Source organism: Rattus rattus, chromosome 3 (assembly GCF_011064425.1).
Source record: "Rattus rattus isolate New Zealand chromosome 3, Rrattus_CSIRO_v1, whole genome shotgun sequence".
NCBI classification, from domain to species: domain Eukaryota; kingdom Metazoa; phylum Chordata; class Mammalia; order Rodentia; family Muridae; genus Rattus; species Rattus rattus.
In genome coordinates this window covers 205,071,181-205,082,327 of record NC_046156.1, presented here as the reverse complement: position 1 = coordinate 205,082,327, position 11,147 = coordinate 205,071,181, and the positions used below count along the sequence as shown (strand labels likewise).

General features: G+C 43.7%; 1 long non-coding RNA gene across 2 annotated transcripts in view; it reads right to left on the bottom strand.

Annotated features, from left to right (window-relative positions):
- Positions 1 to 1,101: 1,101 nt before the first annotated feature.
- The window catches only part of LOC116897306, a 72,183-nt gene continuing 62,137 nt past the window's right edge, over positions 1,102 to 11,147 (bottom strand). For both annotated transcript variants that reach the window (XR_004387411.1, XR_004387412.1), the window contains 2 exons: positions 1,511 to 1,618; positions 1,102 to 1,359 (listed from right to left, as the gene is read on the bottom strand). This is a non-coding gene — a long non-coding RNA (uncharacterized LOC116897306). The remainder of the gene's footprint in view (positions 1,360 to 1,510; positions 1,619 to 11,147) is intronic.

Below are 11,147 nucleotides of genomic sequence, written 5' to 3'. Positions count from 1 at the left end.
TCTGTTACCTTTCTAAGCTAACACGTAACGACTTGATAAAGCTTCCTAACATGTTTGGCTTCAGGTTTGGTGTTGGCTACTGGGCCACGCAGCAGTAATCAAGAATCAAACAACCTCTATGGAGCACTTAGCACTCCCAAGCACCGAATCCCGATGAAAAGACTTTGATCAGACGCTGTTGGAACTCCTGCCCCTACGCACATGAAGAAGGAGCATCTCCACGAGGCAAATGGCTCCGTGGGTAAAGTGCTTTGCAATCGCACATGAGGAGTTCGGAGCTGAGTTCAGACCACCAGCACCCTGTGAAAGCTGAGGGTGGTAGAGTGTCCTAGCCCTTGGGATGTGAAAGAAGAACCCTCGTCAACCAACAGTGAGGCCCAGGTTCAGTGAGGGAGACCCTCTCTGAGCTGAAGAGGAAAACACCTACACGGACCTGGCATCCATATACATTCAGGCCCATATGCACACCCACATACATTATAGGCACATGCACATACAGAAAGACACATGCACAAAAACTTGTACATACAGACAGTAACATGTACACCCAGAGAGACAGAAACATGCGCACATAGAGACAGAGAGGAACATGCACACAGACAGAAGGGGTGCATACACCTACACACAGAGAACACACACACACAAGGACACATGTACAAAGAACACCTGTCTTTTTACTAAGATGCTCAGGATTGAAACAGCTATGATTTCTTCCTTTGTACTGAAGCAATTAGTTCCCATCAACCATCTTCTATCTGTTAACATTCCAGTGCTTCCTGACGTAAGAGTATATAATCCCGGTGTAGTCATCAAAAAGAAGTGAACACGGATCCTGCGTTTACTGAAATGTAAGGATGGTCGTGATATTCTCCCTGGGTACCAAACACACGCAGAGGAGAAACCTAAGGAAAATAGGCAGTACTTTCCAAAACGTTAATAGTGTATATTAAAGGTATACGGAGAATTAGTTCAGTTTTACAGATTTCCCCAGTGTTTCAGAATGGATATCTACAACTTTTCTTAAGAATAAGAAACATGTTAAGGGCATTTGTATTTTGATTAATTGAGAGACTGAAAATGTTCCAGAAAACCACTATGAACTCAGTGCTTTAATAACGTTTAATTTTGTAAATGTCTCAAGTCAATCAGATTTTCCTAAAGAATGAGAGACCCAGAGTCTACACATTTCCAAATGACTAGAAAAGCTGCCAAAGGCAGAGTAGGCAGAGTCAGATCTGTGTCGGTGGAGATGTCACTGGATAAAAACCAAAACGACAGGAAGTCCTGTGGGCCTTCAGAGCCGAGGAAAGGTATGAAGGATGTCTAGACTCTCACCATACACCACAATTGCTGCTTTCACTGCCACGAAGAAAACAACCGCTCAGAAATGAAATTCACATGCCTACCACCAAAAGTCCCGGCATCCAGGGCTACTTTAAATCTTTAACATATAAACATACACGACACAGACCGAAACCTCTTAATTAATCTACTCCATTAAACTACTCACCTCTGTGGGGAGACACGTGTGCACACTGGCGGGTGTTCCCTGATGTGGTGCTGGAGTCTCTTTCTTTATTTGAAACTGTGTTTTGCACATGTAGCCATCAGAACATTCCTGTGATCCACCAACAAAGGAGACATGAAAAATACCAATTAATGCAAGAACTCATCGATCTAAGAACTACCGTGTCACTTGTGTTCTAAGTCATGCCAAGAGAACGCAGCCACTTTAAATGAGATAATATGGACGACCAGACTAATGCAATGTACCCTGTGTACCACTTGATAAACATCACTCTTATTTCCCTAGCAGTTTTGCCTATTAATGCTCCTCTTCTAAATTAATCTCTTCTACTCTTTTGGCTCTACTAGCCCAGCACGGCGAAGTCAGAGAGCCAAACTTCAGGATGGTAAACACTAGACAAGCACTTAATCCCACCGGAAGCAGTACCATGCTGTGAGCAACAGTGACCATGGGAGATTTGAGGGTTCGCAGCAAGGCTGGAGCGAACCTCAATGTCTCTTTGACGAAACAGATGTCACAGAGCGATAATTGTATGTAGTACCTGCCCGAACTGTCTGAGGAGCCTCATTCCCACTTCCTTATTGTGCCTCCTAACATCCTGTGTACCATGACCTGAGGAAGGCTTGTCTCACACTGCACCGTCCGTCTGATGTAGGCTGGGATCAAACCCCGGTCCTCATGATTGAGCAGCACGTGCTCTTAACCCCTGAGCCATCCCTCCAGCCCCACTAATTGCTTTCTTTCCTGCTTTCTTATACTTGCTCTTAAATACAGCCCAGTGTAGTGTTCATCCAACTATCATAAGCTCCATTCTAAGGCAAAAGCTGCTTGAATTCCATGAACTCACACAGAAGAACACAGTAACTCTCCATGCATAGCGATGTCTGCACACAAAGCAACATCAGTCCTCCAGCGCACTTGTCCACCTTAACAGGAGCTAAATAATATAATAATTAAGGAAGGAGAGGCTGCTCATTTTTATAAGCATAGGGACGTCCGAAGACAGAAACAGACATACGAAGTTCTGAAAACGCCTCACGGAAATGGAGAGTAGTATAGCTATAAGCCAAGCAATGTCAAGCACTACTGTTAGCCATCACAGCACGGAGGTGACAGGCTCAGTCTGTGAGCCGTAGAGGGAGCATGACCCCAACACCTTGATTTCAGGTGTCTAACCCCCAAAAGGAGAGAATTCATCGTTCTCTTCCCGTTTCATCTATTCATCTACTGTGGAGAATTTTACCGTATCAACTCCTGGTGGGGGGGATTACAATCAGCATAATCTTAAAGAGAATTAAGAAGCTGAGATATAGCTCAGTGGAAAACTATTTGCCTAGCACGCCAGCCCTAGGTGTGATCCCTAGCACCCCAAAGTAAGTTTAAAGTTGTTTTTTTTTTAATTATAGAACAATATATGTGGTTGCGACTTAGACATAGCGTACAGTGCAACACAGCGCACAGTGTGTTGGGCTGCCAGCCAGCCCTCAGCCTTTTACTTGGAGGCTCGCTACTTATGACTCAACTCTGAATGGCTGGATCCAGCTTGCTCTGGTCAGTTAATACTACCGTCATAGGTTATTTTGTATACCGAATATCACTTCTGACTGGAGAGTAAACTATCAAATATCTAACATTATTACTTGTAGTTATTTTATGGACGTTAAGCATTAGAGTGATGTCAGAATTACTGTTTTACATTTCATTTATTTGTCACCCAGCCTATATTGTCAAAATCACCCTATTGGACGACATAAATTTGGGCAAGATACTAAAGTGGCACACCTCCTACATAGCATATATGAAGCCTAGCTTGATGCCCAGTGACAAAAATAATATTTACTGAAACAGCACAGAAATGCAATGACTATGCCATCATTATGCTCGGGTTTACCCCCCCCCCACTCTGCTTCTGGAACACTAGCCAATCTTGTTCTAACTCCATGGGGAGAGGGACTCTTCTTTTGTACAAAATCCAAACAGTGGCTATCCAGCAGCTGTGGTGTAATCGAGCAGACCCTGAGAATGATGCTAACAAGGACCGAAGAGTGTCCGGTACAGACAGGTCAATGCAAAGCCCTAGAAGATCACCCTAGCTCTACCGTCCAGTAGCCTAGACCAGGACACGACGCCCAACTCAAGTCTCCCCTTCACAGTGGCGTTTTCTGTTCCAGTCAATACTCTCTCCTCGCTCCCTACTTCTTATGGTTACCATGGTTTATGATTTAATTTGGCCCACTACGTCAACTAGTATTAAACATCCCTTAGTTTTATTTCTCCCAGTAAATTATAATAAAATCAGAACCACTTTCTAGAAGAAGGCAGTGTTTCAGCTGAGGAATCCAGACTACCATTCCACATAAAATCCCCATCCAGGTAGCCTGGGAAAAGGATGAAGGATGAAGCATTTTCCAAGAAACTTGTTTTTCAGCTAAGTAAGGGCAGACATGGGCTAGTGTTGACGCTCGAGTCTGATGAGCCTGAGCCACCCAGTTCTGGGGACCAGCAGCATCACCACACCTGAACACTGGGCATGCAGAGCCTGAAGGTCAACCTCGGGCCCTGAACCAGTGTTCTCAGGTAAGTGCCGGACATATCTGGAGGCACTGGGGCAATGCGCGGTAAAAGCCTTTACTCAATGGGATTGCACTGGCATTCGTTCTGAACCCTAGCTGAGCGTGAGAATGTATCCCAGTGCTCTAAATGCTGCGGCTTAATCCCCAACAGCTTCTAGTGCAGTGCCAGCATTAGGAACATATAGCACCCGAGGAACTCAGAGCATTGAGGAAGGAATTAATAGGAAGAAAGGGGGCAAGACTTTGATAAGGACCATGGCTCACTGGGACCTTTCCAAATGCTGACATCAACTCCACTACGACTCACTGTGTCGGTCACCAAGTTAAGACGGTAACCTTAGGCCCTGCAACTTACCCAGCCCTGACCTAGTCCTCTAGTCACCATTACTAGGTGCCTCCATTATCAAGACCACTCGCTAACCGTCTACCATAAGGCAGTTGCTGTACTTGACTGTCACTGCGGAAGAGAAACGAACAGGGAAAGCCCAGGTGCAATAATTCAAATACCACAAATAAAAAATCCAAAATACTTTTGTAGACAACTTTTCCCTTGCCTAAACAGAATGCGCATTGCTAATTAACAATAAAGCTCACAAATGGGACAGATTAAAGCAGAGGTAAATCTGTCTTCTAAAGCACGATGAAAGGCTGGTGATGTACTTGGCTGGAGGAACGCTAGTCCAGCACGTGCAAAACACTCGGTCCCTCCCCGCGATGCGGTTATAATCCCTCACGACTGACCACAAGTCCAAGGTCATTCTCAGCTCAGCCGCTAGGTATGAGATCAGTCTGAGCTACAAAATACCCTGTCTCAAAACCAAAAGGTCAAAACCAGAGGACGGAAACATTCTGTGACAGAGGTCTGGAGAGACGGATCAGTGGTTCAGAGAGAGCGCTCACTGTTCTGTCAGGGGACTGAGTGTGGATCCCAGCACCCATGAACTATTGTACATGTACAACTGAGCAGTTTAATTTGGATCAGGCAGCTCACCAATACACCAAGGATCCAATACCCCTTTCTGACCTCCATGTCCCCACCGACACAATGTGAATATACACATACACCACATATATACATACAAAATAAATAATGAAATTTATCTTAAAAAAAGAAAAAAGGTGCTGCACAGAATAAAAAAAATCAAAGAATAGAAAAATGCAAAAAAATTGAGCCTTGTCATAAAAAGGCGCTAATTCAGTCAATATATAAACATCGTTAAATTCCTCCAAATGCAAATCCTTAAAATAAATCAAGGGACAAATATAAAGATGCAAAAAAGAAAAATTAGCTCTTGTCATAGAAAATCACTGATTTCCTCAGTATATAATCAGCTTTAAACTCCTCAAAATGCAAATAGTTATAACAAGTCAATAAAAAAGACTAACAGCCCAAGGAAATGAGCAGAGAATAGGTGGGACTGTAGACAGATAGACAGACAGACAGACAGATAAATCACCGAAAGAGAAATAGATGTCGATAAAAAGATGTTCAGCATTAACTATAAGGAAAATGCAAGTTAAAAATGATGTGACAACCTTTTGACCTATAGATCAAAAAACTATGATGTGTAACATACATGCAAATTTATGGGTGAAACAGGCAGGATTTCCCAACGCACTGCCGGGAGGAAAAAAAAATTAAATCAGTGTTATATCCCTGAAAAGCAAGTTGGCAAAAGCCACCGAAACTTAAAATATACTGCGGGGTATGGTGGTGCACATCTATAAATGCCACACGAGAAGCAGAGGCAGGTAGATCTCTGGAAGTCTGAGACCAGCCTGGTTTACAGAGAGAGTTCCAGGTGAGCAAGGGCTGTAAAGTGAAACTCTGTCTCACTTTAAAAAAGAAGGGAAAGGGAGAAAATGTATAAACACTGGAGTCTGAAATGCTACATTCGGGAACTTATAGCTTATAGATGCAGTCACATCTGTAGAAAGTCAAATTCCTGTGTCAGTACTAATTATAAAGTTCCGTTTTCATGGCATAAGAGCTAAAAAAAAATACGTGAATATTTGTCAATGAGAGGTGGTAATAAAAATTATTACATTTTAAAACAATGAAATTCTTCACAGCTAAAAAAAACTTGATGATTGAACATTATCCAAGGTAGTCTTAAATTTTCTTCAAGCATTTATCAGATTTAAATATATACGTTATATGTACTTACAATATTCACGTAGAAAGATACCTAAAACCTTTGTCCCACTGGTAATCTCTGAAACGATGAGAGCACAGAGAATAGTTTTTATCTTTGTAATGTATGAGTCTTTGTGCCTTTTCGTAAGTGATGCTTACTTCACACAAATAGCTGGCTGCCTTTTGCACATCTGCTTCCAGGCCATTGTGTTCCTACAGTACAGCCAAATGTTAAAACTTTAGGAGAGAAAACATCCTGTGGGTTCTGTAGCATCCCAGAGAGACCGGCAAGTTTTATGGTGTATTGCTGACTGCATTTTGGATGAAGATCTAAGGATTTCACTTCCAACAGAACATGTTTGGATTTGCTTTCTTACAAGCTGCCATAGGGCTGTACCACCCACCCAGAGAGCTAGGATATGCCTGCTTGAGAGCAGCCACACAGATAATTACGAGGCTTCTCTTGCTGAATTTAATAAGCCTTTTACAGATCATCTTTTTTTTAAAATGCCCTTTTTTTTTTAAAGTTATCGAACAAGCCTCAGCAGAGCTTCGGAATCAGGCACTGAGAGGTAACACGACTGTCCGGAAAGAGTGGCTGGAGATAGGGAATAAGACAACTGAGCAAGACTGCAAGGTTAGTAGGAGGGGGGCCAAGCCAGAACCAGGACAAGTAAGTCCTTGAAGGTGAGACCAAAACCATCGATAGCTTCCCCAATCTGATCAACTGAAGAAGAAAAAAAAGAGAAGAGAATTCCCACTGAAAAGCAAGGATAAGCCGAGACATGCCTGCTTCAGGATGTCAGGGCTACACAGAAAAACACTACCTCAGAAAAATATACAAACAAAACAAAATGGCAAGGCTAGACAGCTCAGACACTACAATGTATCAATACCTGTTCACTGCTGAAAGGTCAAGTTTAGATGCCCAGAGAGAGACTGTTATGAACATGGTGGTCCTTCCAGTGGAATATGTTCATATGATTTATCCTACAGGCATCCCAACACTCACCGGCTTCTACCCACGGCTATTCCTGGTTGCTACACCTTTTAAATACATGTATGAGTTTTCAAATGCGTGTCTGAGTCTCGCCCGACTCTGATACCTCTGGAAATATTAAATACAGAGCTGAGTTATTACAGCGTGACCAGATACAGGGAAAGGAAATCACGGGTAAGTATTAGCCTCTGGCTCGTTTTGATAAAAACTAACAAAAGCAAAAATTCAAAAGTGGGAAAAATAGGGATATAATATACTTCGTTTCTGAGGAAGACTGAGTATTTTGAAGTGTATTAAATGTGACTTAAGATAGCAGGGCAATGTCAGGTACTATGCTTCACCTGAGGAAGGTGGCCCCACCTCTCTGTGGGAAAGAATCACAACCATTTAAGGCTACAGAGCTCTGCTTGAAAGTTCTAAGGCAGACCCTAAGAAAACCTGTTGTGGGGGCTGGAAAGTGTGCTCAGGGGTAAGGGGTGCGTGTTGCTCTTACAGAGGACCCAGGTTCCCAGCACCCACATGGTAGCTCAAAACTACCTATAACTCCAATTCCATGGGACAAGGTGCCCACTCTGGACTACTGAGGGCTCTTGCATGAACATGGTACGCATGCACACATTCAGGCACACACATACTTACACATAATTTTTTTTTCAAAAAAATTTAAGCATCGTAGTTATGGGTTGAATGTGACATATCCTGCATGGGCTCATGTGTTTGAACACCTACTCCTCAGCTGGTATCACTGTTTTTAGAAGACTGTAGACTCTTTAGGAAATGGGGCTCTGCTAGAGGAAGTGAGTCACTAGAGGCGGGCTTGGAGGTTTCATAGCCCAGTCTCACTACCTATTAACACACTGCCTGCTGACCGCTGATGCAATGTGATCCACTGGCTCCTTCTGCCATGCTGCCTTCCCCATCATGATGGACTACCTCATCCCAAGCTGTAGAGCCAAAAGAACCGTTCCTTCCTCAAGTAGCTCCTAGTCACTGCGACAAGAAAAGTAACCAACATAATGCCTGTCTTAGTTAGGGTTTTACTACTGTAAACAGACACCATGACCAAGGCAACTCTTAGAAGGACAACATGTAATTGGGGCTGGCTTACAGGTTCAAGGATTCAGTCCATTATCATCAAGGAGGGAGCATGGCTGCATCCAGGCAGGCATGGTGCAGGAGGAGCTGAGAGTTCTACATCTTTATCTGGAGGCTGCTCGGAAAATACTGGCTTCCAGGCAGCTAGGATGAGGATCTTATAGCACACACCCACAGTGACACACCTACTCCAACAAGGCCACACCTACTTTAATAAGACCACACCTACTCCAACAAGGCCACACCTACTCTAACAAGGCCACACCTACTTTAACAAGACCACGCCTACTCCAACAAGGCCACACCTACTCCAACAAGGCCACACCTACTTTAACAAGACCACGCCTACTCCAACAAGGCCACACCTACTCCAATAGTGCCACTCCCTGGGCCAAGCACATACAAACCATAACAATGCCTTAAAATTACTTATCATTAGGGGCTCCACTAAGGTAATTAAAATCCCCCACACAATGGAAACTATAGCGCTATTAGAAATAGATAATTATATATAGACTCACAAAGAAAGATGGCTCAGTGGAAGAATGCCTGCATGGCACGCCTGAGAACCTGGGTTAATCTTTAGCACCTCATGCTCCAAAAACCCAAAATCATGAACCAGGCCTGTAATCTCATCGTGTGTATCAAGACACACTACCTCAAAAATAAATAAACAAATAAATAAATAAATGATTAATGGTATGCTGTTACAAGGAAGAGATAGCACTTATTTAAATATATGTGTTAGGCCAGAGGGGCAGAAAAAGAAGATATTTTCACTCTAAATTACATATATATTTAAAATATGTATTAAGTAAAAAAGTATACTTTCAGTTAAATTATTTATATATATTTTTTAATAGTTACATTTCATTTTCCTTGTACTACTAAATAAAATAAAGACCCAACAAAAGAAAGAAAAAGTAATAGTTCCCCATGTATAAACTAAGGGTTTCAGCACCAGTTATATAAACTGAGGACCAGAATATTCCAAAGTATGGTTGCAGGGAAGGTTTTATTGTAGAAGGGAGGGGAAAGTACAGCTAGAGGCATTAGGCAAAGGCCAGAGCAAAGACCAGAAAGGAGCAGACTGGCCTGGAAGGGCTTGGTCCTCCTGCCTATCCAGAAGGTGAGGAAAGGACAGGAGGTGACAAGAGGGTGGACTTGGCAGTTCCAGAGTCCTGTCTCTTGTTCCAAGAGAGTGGCTTGTCTGTAGATGAGCACAGTGCTGGGGTCTCAGTGTTGAATGGAACTGAAAATTGAAAGCTGTGTGTGTGTGTGTGTGTGTGTGTGTGTGTGTGTGTGTGTGTGTGTGTGTGTGTGTGTGTTCAGAGAGAGAGAGAGAGAGAGAGAGAGAGAGAGAGAGAGAGAGAGAGATATGACCAACCAAGCAAGAACAAGAGAAGAAGACAAAAGAGTAGAAGCAAAGGAGTTAAGATAGAGGGGCCAGGAGAGGAAGACGGGGCGGGGTGGGGGGGCAACAGAGAGCACAGCCAGAATGACAGGGTTACAGGGAATGAGGTGATGGGGCAGGGAAGTCCAGGAGCTGGAGGGGTTTAGGGTATGGGGTGGGGTGAAACGAGCTGAGGAAACCTGGGGGTCTGCAAGCTCTAGGGTAGCCCCAAATGTGCTGTTGTAGACACCACACGTGCCCTTTTGTTTCTTGTGATACCTCGGGCAGGGCTGGGATCTAGATTCAGAGGGAGCGAAGCCCAGAATGACTCTGATGTGCCCTGTGACTACTATGTTCTGAGATCCAGCCATGAAGCTCTGCAAATAAAGCTCATCGTCCTCCCCCTTCGGTGTTTGAATTAGCCCTCTAGGTACTGTAAGGAGACAAATGCCACCTTGTCGGGTCTCACGTGTTTTCCCAGTAGGATGTTGATGCCTACTTATGGCTTTCAATTTCCAATTCCATTCAACACCGAGAACCCCAGTCCGGCTGAGAGCTCCGCACCGTGCTCATCTGCAGACAAGTCAGTCTCTCGCAACAGTTCCAGCTCCCTTGCCTGGCAGGACTCTCGAACTACCAAGTCCGCCCTCTTGTCACCTCCAGACCTTTCCTGGTTTTCTGGAGAGGCAGGAGAACCGTGCCTTTCTGAGCACTTCATAGATGGCAAGGCATGCCAAAGACTCTGGCCCCAGAGAAGAGGGAGTGGGAGAAGACCAGTCCCTTGTCACCAAGAGAAAAGAGGAAGTTACCCAGCACAAACTAGTAACACTATCTGGGGGAAGAGTGCACGCCCAGCGGACCTAAGCTGAAATCCCACCACCCAGTCAGCTTGCACTCGTTTTCAAAGGACGGTTACAAGTTGATGATGCTAACTTCTCGGACAAAGCACTGAGCGAGTTTAAAGCTCCCTACGTCTCATCCGCACTTTAACTCACGCCTCTGCAATGTTAGGTTTACAATTAAGCGTTTTCTTTCCTTCCTTCTTCTTCTTTTTTAATAATGTTTTGGTTTCAGGTTTTCCAACTTGCCCATTTTGAGTTTTCAATTTCTGGTTCATAGACGTGGGACCTCCGTGTGTGCCCTCATACTTTTTATTATATTAAGCAATTTCGTTTGTGCTCCCAGAGCATTTCGGCTTATTTGTGCCAGAGGAATGGCCAGTGGTGTTATAACTCGGGGCCTGCTGGAGAAAACTAATTTTTTCTCTCTGGTCCTGCTTCCAATTTAAGTTTGTAAAGATTTTACCATATTTTGTCTGTTTACCCTCATTGGAGTGTTCTCAAAGGTTTAGCCTTGCTTTTCCAATATCAGAGTCTTAAAAAGGAAAAACTCATATGGGTTGCTCAAGCTCTGATCACCCC